This window comes from Xenopus laevis, chromosome 1L (genome assembly GCF_017654675.1).
Source record: "Xenopus laevis strain J_2021 chromosome 1L, Xenopus_laevis_v10.1, whole genome shotgun sequence".
NCBI classification, from domain to species: Eukaryota; Metazoa; Chordata; class Amphibia; order Anura; family Pipidae; genus Xenopus; species Xenopus laevis.
Genome location: NC_054371.1, coordinates 5,881,292 through 5,895,859, shown reverse-complemented (window position 1 = coordinate 5,895,859; position 14,568 = coordinate 5,881,292). Strand labels below are relative to the sequence as shown.

Here is a 14,568-nt window from a genome sequence, read left to right as displayed (position 1 = left end):
GACTCCCTGAATCTCTAGCAGTTTGGTAGAGAAAAGAATGATGCTCCCTCTGAACATCTGGGGCTCCAGACCTTTTCTCCTGGCCAAATTCCACACCAGAAGAAACAGAATCCTGTCTCGTCTCATGGACAGTGTCAGCCTTTCTGGTTCTGGCTGAATGTTGCAGCAGGGGCTCCTTTACTTGTTCCCAAATGTGCTCCTTGCATTATTTGGAATCCTGGAATTAACTACACCCTGGACACGGCATAATTCAGGAGTTCCTATCGTGGCTTGGCATTTTGGCATATCGCACACAATGATTCTAGAATCCTGAGGGAAAACTCAAACCCATAAAATGTCTGGCCATGAAAGTGCTGTTGGATTAAGTGAGATAAGAAAGAGTCACTATCTCACCTTATTATCTTTGGTTTTCCACTGTATTTTTTCTCCTGCGATCTTTAGTTGCAACAGTGCTGGAGCCCAGGGGATGTAGGTTCCAAGTATTTTCCAAGCAGTTTGTTGCTCTGAATTACCATATATATTCATAATCAAATATGGAGAAACAAACTCTCTCTTTTCATCAAAATAAAGAATGTGATTTTCATTTTGTCTGAAATACATTTTTTTCATATAGTGATGCACCTAAAGTTGTAGGATAAGAAGCAATTACTCGGAACAAAAGAACATCAGTAATTAGTCTTTCCCCTTTCAAACTCCATGTCAGTACTAACCGGGATAGCCCCTCCCCCTGCTCTCATCAGAAGGAACCTCCCCAAACCTTTAAATGGACAACCACACCCACTTACTGGCGTCTTTTTTGTCTTTTTCTCCTTTTTGCTTTTGCTCTCATTTGAAGCAACATCTTTCTTTTTATCCTTGGGAAAGCGTAGGCCGGCCCATAGGGTGTCCTGGGGACAGGGGTTTTGGTCCATGGGTCCTTTGTTCCCCAGCTCAGTAGCTCATATCTTGGAGTCTTCTGCTTTAACTCCTGGATCAGGTAAGACACTGCGGTGCATGTTTTTTGGTCCTCCTTGTCTGCCTGTTGCCTTCGTTTTTGAGCATTTGGGGGCAAGTGTTTGTTCCCCCATCTGGGTGCCCCCCTGACCTGCCCAAAAGGCGTCCAGCTACAGTGGTGTATGTGGCCCCTACACCCCCCATTTATTTTTACGGATGGGCGAGGGAGGCGGCAGTTAGGCATAATTAGTTAGGGGCCTGAGCCTTACTGCCTCCTACTACCTTTATTTTCATTGTTTAATGGAGGGCAGGTTTCATGCCCAGCTGCCTCCCTCAACAGACTTTCCTAAGGGCGAGAGTCAAATATAAGGAAATAAATAAAGGTGTTTATTTATAAAGTTTGCTCTATAACATTTCATATGAAATGGCAGCATACCTGGGCCCTTGTAAAAGGTACAAACACCAATTATCCAAGATGTTTTTTGTTACCTGCCTATGCAAATAGCAGCTGAATATAATTAGAGGGTTCCTCTGGCTCCGTGACTCCCCACTGAGTGCAATCAGGTGATTCCTCTGTCTGTACTGACACCTGCTGAGTATAATCGGGTGATTCCTGTGCAACTGTCAGCTATAGCAGGTGGAGATGGCCCCGCCCACTCTCTAACTCTACAGACTAGAATGCTGGTCTTGAAGCCTCAGGTAAGTGATACCTGTCTGCCTATGTGATATTGGATCTAGTGTCCTACAATGCAGTGGCGTTTAGGGGCCTGATTACAGCCTGGCATAATGAGCAGTAAGTAAGGTATATGTTCCTATTCTGTTCTGCTGTATACTGAATATACTTCTAGCTAATTGCTTACATGCACTGTGATCATATGCTGACCTGCACTGTGCTAGGTTCTGCCTATGTGCTTACCTGAAGCCAGTAGATCTTATAGAAATAGATAATGGAGCTTGCATGCACGTGATCTTATACTTACCTGTAGCTTATGCGGAGTCTGGTGGCTCACCCTAATCCAGTAGTTCTTTTAGATGATATGAAGCCTACGGCCACACCACCCTGAAAGTGCCCGATCTCGTCTGATCTCAGAAGCGATACAGGGTAGGACCTGGTTAGTACCTGGATGGGAGACTGTCTGGTAATACCAGGTGTCGTAGGCTAAATATGTGTGTGCGTGTATGATTGGTTATGTGTACAGATGTGTAATGTATGTATATATATATATATGGTTTAGCCTTTGCTCACCTGAAACCAGCAGCCATAGTGGAGGTGGATTGCCAAACTCTTATTATATTTGATCTAAGCAGCAGCTAATCTATACTGTGCACTTCATGTTGTACATTTACATTCAAATGTCTTAATACAATGACAAATGCCCCTGCGATTGTATGTTGAGTTTATTGGAGTCTTTTACACTTACATCTGAGTGTCTTATTATACAACGAATGCCCCTGTGACTGTATGTTGGGTTGATTGGTGTCTAATACACTTACATCAGAATGTCTTAATATGTAATATAATGCCCCTGTGATAAGGCATTGCTTCTAAGTAATGGCATGTGCCCTAGAATAAATTAAGCTCAATATTTGCCCAGAATAAATTAAGCACAATATTTCTCCCTGTGATGGGAAGGTTTGTATAATGTCTGATACAGACAGCAGGAGTTCTAACTCACATCGGTTAAGGATTGCTGGGTTAGCAACAAACAGCAGTTGTGTATCAAGCAATGCAGTGTTTGGTCCCTTTAATCAGGAACGGGCCAAGCCAACGGGGTGCCCTAGGCATCCACTCAGCTACCCCCGCCCTCCCCCATGTGAGCTTGTTACTGCATGCATGCGCCAGTGCATTATGCGTTATAGGCGAAGACGCATGCTCATACGCTATACGGGGAGATTAAAGAAAGGGAAGGGCAGGTTAGTGACAGAGGGAGGGGAGTGACGGACAGAGGGAGCGGTGGAAGAAACCAAGCAGGGGAGCAAACAAGCCGGACTAGGAGTAGGCAGAAAACTTTTGAACAGGTACCTGCTCAGCGACCCCACATCTTTGCGTCCAGGTGCCTCTTCTGCCTACCCCTAGTTCTGGCCCTGCCTTAAGTTATTCAGGATTGTGTAATCTCCTACATCTGCCAGCCTTGTGGATTTTCAGTTTAGTGGATACATTGAGGAAAATGAAGTTATCTGTGCTGCAGTGGCTAGCTCCTAACTAGATGTTTGGATGCGTTGCCTGTCAAATCTGTTACACTGTTTCCTATACGGTGAGGATTCCCATTACACTGGCTGAGCATTGTGTGTCTAGAGTACATAGTCACAGGGCCTTCTGTCAGGTAACCTTCTAGTTATTCCACTCCTATTAGCCTTGCTTGTTCTCTGGATCTCACACTGTTGTTCTACAGAAATAGGACTTCCTGGTGAAGCTCAGTCTCTCCTGATATACTCTAGGTCTGACTACATTCTAGTCCAACTGACCCAATTTGCTTTAGTCTGGTACATTTAAAGCCCTTCTGTTGTTACAGGAATATTCACAAGGCCACTCCAGTCTTAGAGTTCGCTTCATTGATGGACTTTATATATGTAGGATAGTTGATAATCTTACATACAGAAATGTTCCTTACATGTGGAATGATAACAGACGGGTTTCTTGGGTGATTCTAAACATCTCTCCAGGTGTTACAGCCTGCCTCCATGGCTCATGTGATTACCTTTTAGCCTCACTGGGGTTAAGTTAATTTTGGATCTGGGAACCTAGGCCTAACCAGATATATCTTCTCATAAGGTGATGTTCGGTCATCCAACAAGCAGTCTATTTCTTAGGCAGATGCCCCGGTTACACTGTGACTATCTGTTTGGCTAAGGTGATTGGTACCAGTGTTTCCATTGTTAGTTACTTTCCCTCAACACAGGATCTTGCACAGTGTAAGGAATTCTCACCCTATGTATTTCTCAGGTGCCCTTGTCCATATTCTCCTAGGATCTGTTTTCTGTTAGAACAGTGGTGACTGTTGGACATTCCAATATGTAGATGTTTATGGTACAGGCCTCGTATGCCACATTGTATGTCCTGTGCTTCATGTAAAAGTCTGGTTCTCACTCCTACCAAGTGTTTCTTACAGGTGCCTTACAATCTGCACTGAAACTAACTAGTGTTACATGTGAGGGATGCTTTTGGTGAGCAGGAGAGTAAGTATTTCAAACTTGTTGAATTTGCCACATGCAGGGGTGTCTTCATCTTATACTATAGGACTGTTCTTATCCTTGTAAGCTTATTCTGGAGTTTCTCCTTGAGTCTCTATTTTCCATTATAGAGGTTGCTTGATTGTGGGCTCTTTCTTCAGTGTTATTAATTCCTGATTGCAGATTCTTGTTAAGAGCCTATTACCCCCCCATTGGGAAAAAAACATAGCTTGTACTGACATGGAGTTCGAAAGGGGAAAAGGGAAGATTGTATCATACTTACCGTAATCTTCCTTTCCCTGAGAACTCCATGTCAGTACGTTCCTACCCTTTTATTGTAAGATTTAGAAGTTACAAAGACGCCGGTAAGTGGGTTTGGTTGGCCTTTTTAAGGTTTGGGGAGGGTCCTTCTGATGGGAGCAGGAGGAGGGGCTATCCCGGTTAGTACTGACATGGAGATTACAGTAAGTATGATACAATCTTCCCTTTTCTGGAAGAGAAGCATCATTTATGGCATTACGTTTTCAGCTAAAAACACAGAACAGAAATACTTATCCATCTAAAATGATATTAAATCATTACTGTTCTCAATTTATTCCCTTAAGTAGTAAATGTAGAAGCTCTAAGAATCATCCTGTGTGGCTTAATACAGAAGTAAAGAAGTTAATAGGAAAGAAGAGAAAGACATTTGAAAACAATGGGGGGTATTTATCAAAGTCCGATTTTTATCTCAACATTTTCTGATACATTTTCCCGAAAATTTTCTTTGCGGGGAAAAAAATCAGCTTTTCAATTTTTTTTTCCGGATTTTTCAACTCTGATTTCTTGCTTTCTTGCTTTTTTTCCTCAAACGTGAGGTATTGCATGAAACCAAGCGCAACCTCGACAGGTCTAAGATGCCAGATTTTCTAAATCGGACTTTTCCATCCTCGGGGTTTTATAAATTCTGAAAAATTTTAGATTTTTTAAAAGTCAGATTTTATTTAAAAAATCACATATTTTCAGGATTTTTGCATTTGAAGTTAAGTAAATAACCCCCTACAAGTCTGTGGGGACAGAAGCTGAACTTAATGAATATAAATACTATAAAAAAAGATGCCCCAAAAAGTTATATTTTTTAGTAAAAAGATGCGGGTTGAGACTGTTGCTCCATTAAATAATGGTACCAGTATGGTTGTAACAGATAAAGAAAATGCAAATGTGTTAAATCAGTTCTTTTCTTCAGTGTATACAATAGAGGAGTCTGAGTTTCCAGGCTCACTTTATAACTGCACTAATGGCTCAGCTCAATCTAGTCAGTGGCTGACTCAGGATATGATTCATAAAGCTTTAATAAAAATTTATGTAAACAAGGCTCCAGGGCCTGATGGCATACACCCCCGGGTTCTAAGAGAGCTTAGTTCAGTTTTAGATCAGCCCTTATTTCTGATTTTCTCAGATTCACTGTCATCTGGTATGGTGCCTATGGATTGGAGAAAAGCTGATGTTATTCTAATATTTAAAAAGGGATTACGATCTCAGCCTGGCAATTATAGGCCAGTAAGCATCTGTGGTGGGCAAATTATTTGAAGGCTTGTTAAGGGATCACAAAATTGTGTCCTAATGAATGGCATTATGCACAACAATCAGCATGGCTTTATGAAGGATAGGTCATGTCAGACAAATCTGATTGCTTTTTATGATGAGGTAAGTAAGATTCTGGACAGTGGGGGGGCAGTAGATGTGATCTTTTTGGATTTTGCCAAAGCGTTTGATACTGTGCCCCACAAACGACTGCTTTCTAAACTAAGGTCTGTTGGGCTTAATGAAGTCGTTTGCACATGGATAGGAAACTGGCTACAGGATCGGGTACAGAGGGTGGTTGTTAATGGGACATTCTCTACTTGGAGTAAGGTTCTTAGTGGGGTTCCCCAGGGCTCAGTATTGGGTCCACTTGTTCATTAATGACTTAGGGGAGGGGATTGTAAGTAATGTATCAGTGTTTGCAGATGACACAAAACTATCAGCCCAATTAATTCCATCCAGGATGTGGCACTTGCAACAGGATCTTGACAAACTGGCAATCTGGGCAGCTAAGTGGCAAATGAGATTCAATGTTGATAAATGTAAAGTCCTGCACCTGGGATGTAACAATATCCACTTATACCCTTAATGGGACTGCACTAGGCAAATCCATAATGGAGACGGAGCTTGGAGTCCTTGTAGATAATAAACTTGTCTGTAGCAAGCAATGCCAGTCAGCAGCATCAAGGGCAAATAAGGTCTTGAGTTGATTTAAATGGGGCAGAGAGTCACGGGAGGAGGGGGTCCCACTGTATAGAGCACTGGTAAGGCCCCATCTAGAATATGCCGTACAGTTTTGGTCTCCATCACTCAAACAGCACATTATTGTATTAGAGAGGGTACAGAGAAGGGCAACTAAGCTGGTAAAGGGAAAATCTTGGCTATGAGGAAAGACTGGCCAAATTGGGGATGTTCACGCTGGAGAAGAGGCGCTTAAGTGGTGATAAGATAACAATGTATAAATATATAAGGGGATCATATAATAATCTCTCTAATGATTTATTTACCAGTAGGTCTTTCCAGCTGACACAAGGTCACCCATTCAAATTAGAAGAAAAGAGGTTCTAGATATTTAGAAGGGATTTGTTACAGTGAGAGCTGTGAAGATGTGGAATTGTCTCCCTGAATCAGAGGTACAGACTGATACATTAGATAGGTACAAGGAAGGGTCGGATGCTTTATTCACCAGTAGCTCCTCCCAGCAGACAGGAGGGAGCCAATGAGATTAGAGGAGGGAAAGGGGTGTTACAGGGAGAGCTGGGAAGTGAATCAGGGGTACAGGCTGATACATTAGATAGGTATAAGAAGGGGTTGGATGGTGTTTAGCAAGTGAGGGAATACAGGGATATGGGAGATAGCTCATAGTACAAGTTGATCCAGGGACTTGTCCCATTGCCATTTTGGAGTCAGGAAGAATTTTTTCCCCTCAGAGGCAAATTGGAGAGACTTCTGATGGGTTTTTTTTTGCCTTCCTCTGGATCAACTGACAGGCAGTTTAAATGGAGTTTAAAGGTTAAACTTGATGGACGTGTGTCTTTTTTCCACCTAACTTACTGGGGGTCATTTATAAAGTTCGCGCAGCGCATATTTTTCGCAAATGGTTGTCTTGTGCATGTTTTTTCCTGACGCTAATATATTGCACTCCTCTATCCATCTTTCCGGTTTTTGCGAATTCGCAGTGTGAATAAATCTTCGCAAATGGCGCACAAATGAGACAGGAGCTTGCGCGAGCACACCCAATGTGCGAGGTTGTTGTGTGTGAAAATAGCATTGACAGTAACTTAAATTCGCAGTTTGCAAAACTGTTTTGCAAATATTTTATCAGCCACCAAAGTTGTGGTGTAATTGAGAGTATGCGCATAAAGATTCGCAATTTGCAAATTGTGACATATTTATAAAGCCCCTTTAGACATTCGCATTGTGAACAAAAAATTCGCAATTCTGTATGCACCCTCTTATTCAGCTTTATAAATATAACCATGCGCAGATCAACAAAAGAGCTGAGAGAGAGCAAACGAAGAGGCAGAACTTGCTGCTAAGTGCTCTTTATTGCACACAACATGTTTCGGGCCCAAAGCCCTTTATCAAGTGGGCCCGAAACATGTTGTGTGCAATAAAGAGCACTTAGCAGCAAGTTCTGCCTCTTCGTTTGCTCTCTCTCAGCTCTTTTGTTGATTTGCATATATCCTACACCTGGAGCGGGGGTGCCTTGCTGAGATTGAGAGCATAGCTGCCAGTTCCCCAGTCAACCTTTTTGTTCATAACCATGCGCAGGGCGAACCAATCTGCCCTGCGCAAAGTTTATAAATGACCCCCACTATGTTACTCTGTAGAATAAAAATATTTATCCCCCAACTGTATTGTTGCTGAACATTGGCCCCTTTTTTCGCATTTGCACTGCCAAAAACAAATCTAATGTATAAATTATTACACAGAAGTAAATCCATCATAATGGAACAAGATGATGGAGGGGTTGAAACTTGAGATTGTGTAAACTTCAGCCTCACTTTGTTCTCTTTCACCATCTCTCTCTTAACACAACTGTATTAATACGACTCCATATCTGACCTATTGGCCTTCATACCATACTCTGCATTTACTCCTGATCTACAGTCTCTTACTTCAGTGAAACATGATACTTAATAATTGGCCTCTGAAACTGGCAATTTGTTTTTCCTCTTACTGTTTTTTTTATTTTTGCTTGTTAATAGGTACTGTTTACTTTTCATTGTCATTCACATCAGTTACTGGACAGACCTTGTCAGTGTCGGACTGGGACACCACGGACCTACCAAAAAACCTTATACCAGGGATCCACTCTCAGTATTATTATTCCTCCTCTCCTCACACAACCTCCATTCTCCTGTCTCTTTTCTTTACATACTATAATCTATTATTCAATCTATTTAGCCTCTTTGTTCTCATAGAAATAGGGAATGACCATGAAATAGGCCAAATGTTTAGCAGCAGGAGGGGCCACTGACACCTGGGCCCCCCGGGAGTTTTCCTGGTATCCCTGTGGGCCAGTCCGACACTGGATCTTGTACAGCATTACACAACAACCCTTTTGATTCATCTGTCTCTTACAACAATATCTAGCAAATCTTCCAGTAAATCAATGACTATGGATAATCCTCTCACCTTTATTACACAATCTTGCTGCTGCTCCTTGTCTCAGGGGATTTCAATCCCAAGCTTGGCTATATCCTTACATGCTCCTCCTTCCTTTAAAAAAACCTCAGCAATGTAATACACATCTCCCCCATTTTCACTTCCTGTACATTATGTACAACCCCTTCAAAATCAGTAATCTTATTGCCCACCTTCATCCTCATCGTTGTCTTGAATCCTTTCTGTTCTCAGACTTCAGCTTTCTACTAGGATACCTCCATTGCCATATGGAAGACCCTAACTTATCCTGGGTCTATCATCTTCTTTCTATAACCTCCTCACATACCATTCTCGAGTAGATGAATATTTGCACTGCTGTGGCTTGGTCACCAAATGTTGCACCCCTACACTTCACAATAACCCCTTTTCAATCTTTCACTCTCCTCTACTAGTCCCTCCTCTGACCCTGACTATCTTGTGTACAACTTCAGCACTGCACTAACTTCTTCCCTGGATCTTTATACTCCTCTGTCACTGCCAAGAGCTTCTAATCCTAATGACTCAATTACAATGCTACTTGCTTAATTTACTCCTGTCCTCGCTCATCAGAATGAAGTCCCTAACTATCTTCACTGTAAGGGGCTGATTCACTAAGCTCGAGTGAAGGATTCGAATGAAAAATACTTCGAATTTCGAAGTATTTTTTGGGTACTTCGACCATCGAATTGGTTAAATTCGTTCGAATTCGAACGAAATCGAACGAATCGAACGAAAAATCGTTCGACTATTCGACCATTCGATAGTCGAAGTACTTCCCCTTTAAAAAAAACTTCGACCCCCTACTTCGGCAGCTAAAAGCTACCGAAGTTAATGTTAGCCTATGGGGAAGGTCCCCATAGGCTTGCCTGTGATTTTTTGATCGAAGGATTTTCCTTCGATCGTTGGATTAAAATCCTTCGAATCGTTCGATTCGAAGGATTTAATCGTTCGATCGAACGGAAAATCCTTCGATCGATCGATCGCAGGATTAGCGCTAAATCCTTCGACTTCGATATTCGAAGTCGAAGGATTTCAATCCGAGGGTCGAATTTCGAAGTATTTTTAACTTCGAAATTCGACCCTTAGTGAATCGGCCCCTAAGTGTCTACTCTATTTCAGGCTAAATTATGTTACTTTTCTGAACGAATTAATGTGCATTTAATTAATTTGTATATTTGAATAACTACAGGTCTCCAAGCTGGACATCCTTAAATCTTTTTAAAAGGTTTAACCTGTGTAAAGATACAGGACAGACAAACTCTCTCCAAAAGACTTTCACATTTGTGCAGAGCATCTAGCTGAAGCTTATGCCTCCCTAAATTGTCACTGTATTAAGACCTCTATGATGATACCAATGAAGCTCACAACTGAATGCCTCATCAACTATAGAACCATTTCTTTATCACCAGTTGCTAAGAAGTACCTTGAAAAACCTTGAACTCAACCATATCAATCCAATTATTCCCAACTCTCAATGCCCCAGTTTACATATCATGCAAACAGAATATGCAGTTGCCCTATCACTCTACTCTATATTACTATATGTAGAGCAGGAGTCCCCAACCTTTTTTTTACCCATGATGCGAATTCAAATATAAAAAGAGTTGTGGAGCAACACAAGCATAAACAAAGTTCCTGGGGTGCCAAATAAGGGCAGTGCCTTGCTATGGTAGCCCCAAATAGGACTGACAGCTTGCAGAAGACACTATATGGAAGTTCACCTGCTTTTTATGCCACCTAAACTTTCCTTAGAATTTAAAGGGGACATATAGCATAAATTTTCACAATGCATCAAACCATTTCAAATAATGTAAAATAGAAGAATAGTGTTTTTATTTTAATACCTTTTGCATCAAAAAAGTCTGTATTTGCTTGAAAACTGTTCTCAGCCCCTCCCCCTTTGCAACTTCCTGTCTCAGACTGTTCAGTATCTGAGCTGCAGCCGACGGCTCTTTCTGTATAAGCTATAGAGCAACAGCCAATGAGGGAGGAGTGGGCGTGTCTGTGATATCTCTCTCAGTCCTTCCCTGCAGACTTCTGTTAACCCTTACTGCTGGTTTTCCTTTCCCTGCTCCTTTCTCTCCCTCTCTGCCCTATTTATTTAACCCCCTCTGTGTCCTATGTATTTAACCCCCTCTCTGCCCTGTTTGTTTTCCTCCCCCTCTCTTCACTGCTTGTTCCTTTCTCTTGCCCTGCAATAATTGTGGAAAAGAAAGAAAAGCAAACTTCGGTATAAATAAAACATAATCTGCAGCTAAATGTATTTTATTCTTTTATGGGGGCAATCAAGCTCTTTTTGGGTTTTCCTTTGTAGCTCCCTGTATCTGTTATTATATGTTATACAATTCCATCAGCTGCATTTATTCCCTTGCAACTCCCTGCAGCTGATCATAAATTGTACCAGAAGTGCTGCATTTATTGCCTTGCAACTCCCTGCACCTCCCTATAAATTGTTCTAGAACAGCTGCATTTACTACCTTGCAACTCCCTGCACCTGATCATATATAAATTTGAAGGAAAACAAACTTAGAGCTGTTATTATGGAATATTATACCAGTAAATACTAATGGACACTGTTTGTATAAGTGTATAATATCATAGAGGCAGGGAGTTGCACAGTGTATAACAATATATTATGGACTATAGATTATGTCCAGGTACATGTGTGACTGATGCCTATTTGCTGTGGAACACAGGACAATACTGTTGTACTTTAAATAAAAGAAAATACTACTATTACATTACTATTACAGTTTGTATTAACCTTCACATCTATTGATTTATGTTGAACATGTAAGATATATAGTTATAAGTGAATGATCAGGCAGCAGCATAAGACAGTTATGTACAGACTGGGACACACAGGACAGAGGGTGGGAGGGGTTTGGCTGCTACAGCTCAGGAGTTCAGCCTGTCAGTCAGTGCTGTGACCACTTCCTGTGAGAGAATGAACAGACACGCCCACTCTTCATTTCAGCCTAGACACCGAGCGAGAGGTTCTCTCTGCAGCTCTGATATAATGACAGTTCTAGGAGGTAAAATGCTTTCAAAACGTTTTTCTTTTTGCATTATTACATGTTTTGAGGAAGGATGAGTAATATATCTGAATATGAAGGTTATATGAAATGTCCCCTTTAACAATACGCATCTGCTATGAGACCTCTGGGAGCAACATGCAAGGGTTTCTTGAGCAACATATTGCTCACAAGCTATGGGTTGAGGATCACTGATCTAGAGAAATCTAACATATTCTGTATGTCCGAATGTTGTTCCTAGTACTTATGTGTGGGTCAACAAACTGTTGACTCCTTTGACTGCCCATCTCCGGTAGATAACTGATTTTTTTTCAAGTTTGTAGATGACATGACATTGCTCTGTCATTCACATGAATATATTGGTGTAGCATCGCAGTATCACACGACAGGGAAAATGTATTCTTCAAACAATTGTCAAAATGGCTGAATGTCTTATCGCATCCATCACTATCCAATCTTGACACTGCCACTTGCAAGAGAAATATCAAATCCAGAACAGCAACCCCAAATTCTCTGGGCGTAAGCTATTCATCTGGTACAGACACCATTTTCACTAAGGCAGAGAAGACATAAAAACTAGAAGGAAGAGATTATCCATTAACTTTATTCTATAAGCTATTAGAGCAATCACCAAAGAGTCAAGATGTAATGTACCTATTGCACAACCTTATTATTTATTTCATCTTTTTATCTATTGTATATTAAATAGTGAACAGATACATTTTTCGCCAGATTTCATCTCATTTTTACCAAAGCAAAACGGACAGATTCACCCATCACTAATTGTAAAAAAAAATGTCTTACTTCACTACTGTATATTATAAGAATATATTTTAAGACTATGGATTATTTGGATAATAGGAAGTCTATGGGAGACATGCTTCCTGTAATTCAGAGCTTTCTGCAAAATGAGTTTACGGATGATGGATGTCATACTTATACTTGATTTGACTTGCTCAAACCCCACACTGTAGCACCATCAACATTATCCTCAGGAAATCATAGACCACTTCAAATCTAAAATGAATCTTATACACCAGAGAATCTTCTGACTCCTACAATGCTATACTACCATCAATACTAAGCTATCCTGAGCATCTCTCCTTTCTATGTAGTATAATAGCTGCTCTCTTCCTCCCAAGCCACCGCTTGCTCTATCAACCTCAACTCATCACATCTCCTAAAAGATCTCCAATGCACAGTTTTTCCTGCATTACTCTTTTCCCAAATCACAACAATACTCTCAATCTTTTTATCTTACAGGCAAATGTCATCCCTGCTGTTCACCTCCAACCTCCTCAAAGGGATTGTGTCTAACCATTTACAGAACTACATCACTTGCACAGGAATCCTTTTATTGACACATTCCAGTGAGGTTACTTCATACATATTTCTTATGAAACCACAGTGAATGAGTCAGGCTCTGCTGGGATTTGGTCCAGGGAGCTCCTGGTTGGTGGCTACTTGACCTAACCACTGAGCCAGTAGAGCAGCCAGCAAGCGCTAATCTCCTTTGCATCCGGATCCATGGATTTGTTCTTGCCCCAGCAAGTTTATTGATGGTTTGGGGGTCAGCCAATCAGGGCTGACCCTGTCCTATTTAAACCCATCCTACCCCACAGACTGTGCCTGGCCATTGGCCTTTCTGAGGCTTGCCCTTAGCTTTGGTTTCCTGCTCTGGCTCTGAACTTTGCCTTGTCCTATCTGCTCTGTTATCCAATCCTGCTATCCAATATTCACCTGCACCATCCTGCTCCTGTCCAGTTTCTGTTCTCTTTGCCCTCATCACCCTGATCCTGCCCATTTCTCTCCATGTCCCTTGAGCACTAACAGATCCGGCCTCAAAAACTCACCCTTCCCACCTCTGCCTCCACAGTACCCCTACCTATCCCTGAGAATGATATCCATACTTCTAAGGACCAAGGATATTGTTTATGCTCATACTCCTTGATCACTCTGCAGCATATCAAATAGTTTATCATTATCTCATATCTCCTATATCCTGGTTCAATCTCTCTATGGGAACCTTCAGTGTAACAGTTTGTAAAATGACCTCTTCATCGGTTGGTCTCTCTTATGGCATCTTTACATTCTTTCTCTTGGTGAACTCATCACATCCTTTGTCTCTTCTTATCACCTTTATGAAGATTGCAAACAAATCCATCTCTCATGTCTTGATCTCAACCCTGCTATTCACCTAATTTTTACAGTAGTGCTAAGCAAATTTTTTTGGCCATGCATAGATCCACAAAGAAATGTCACAATTTTTTTTTTTACTAAACTGTGGCGATAAAAAAATTCTCTGAAACAAAAAAGTAAAAAAGTTGCTGCAAGAAAAAAAAATTTACTTTAATGTATTTTGAGTGAGAAAAAAAGTCAAGCACATAAAAAATTGTTGTCTCAGACACATTTTTTCAACTATTGACTTCAATGTGTATTTTTCAACAAAACAGAACAGATTTTCTCATCACTGCTATTTTGTTTCCTACCATGACTCTGGAATGCTCTACTATTTTCCCTCAGAAAAGCTCCCATTTTAACTCTAAGGGTATTATTTACTAAACCTTGATTTTGATGGACACTAAAGACTAAAAAAAGAATATGGTGGGGGCGTGGCCTGGACATGGTGGGGTGAAGACGTGTGTTCCTGAGCTTCGATCCGTAAGCCATTTAAAAGCGGTTATTTTAGCTCGACTACCTATTATTTCGCTATGGG

General features: G+C 41.1%; 1 pseudogene; it reads left to right on the top strand.

The window, feature by feature from the left end:
* The first annotated feature begins 1,975 nt into the window (after window positions 1-1,975).
* Window positions 1,976-2,094, top strand: LOC121396377 (annotated as a pseudogene).
* The last annotated feature ends 12,474 nt before the right edge of the window (window positions 2,095-14,568 follow it).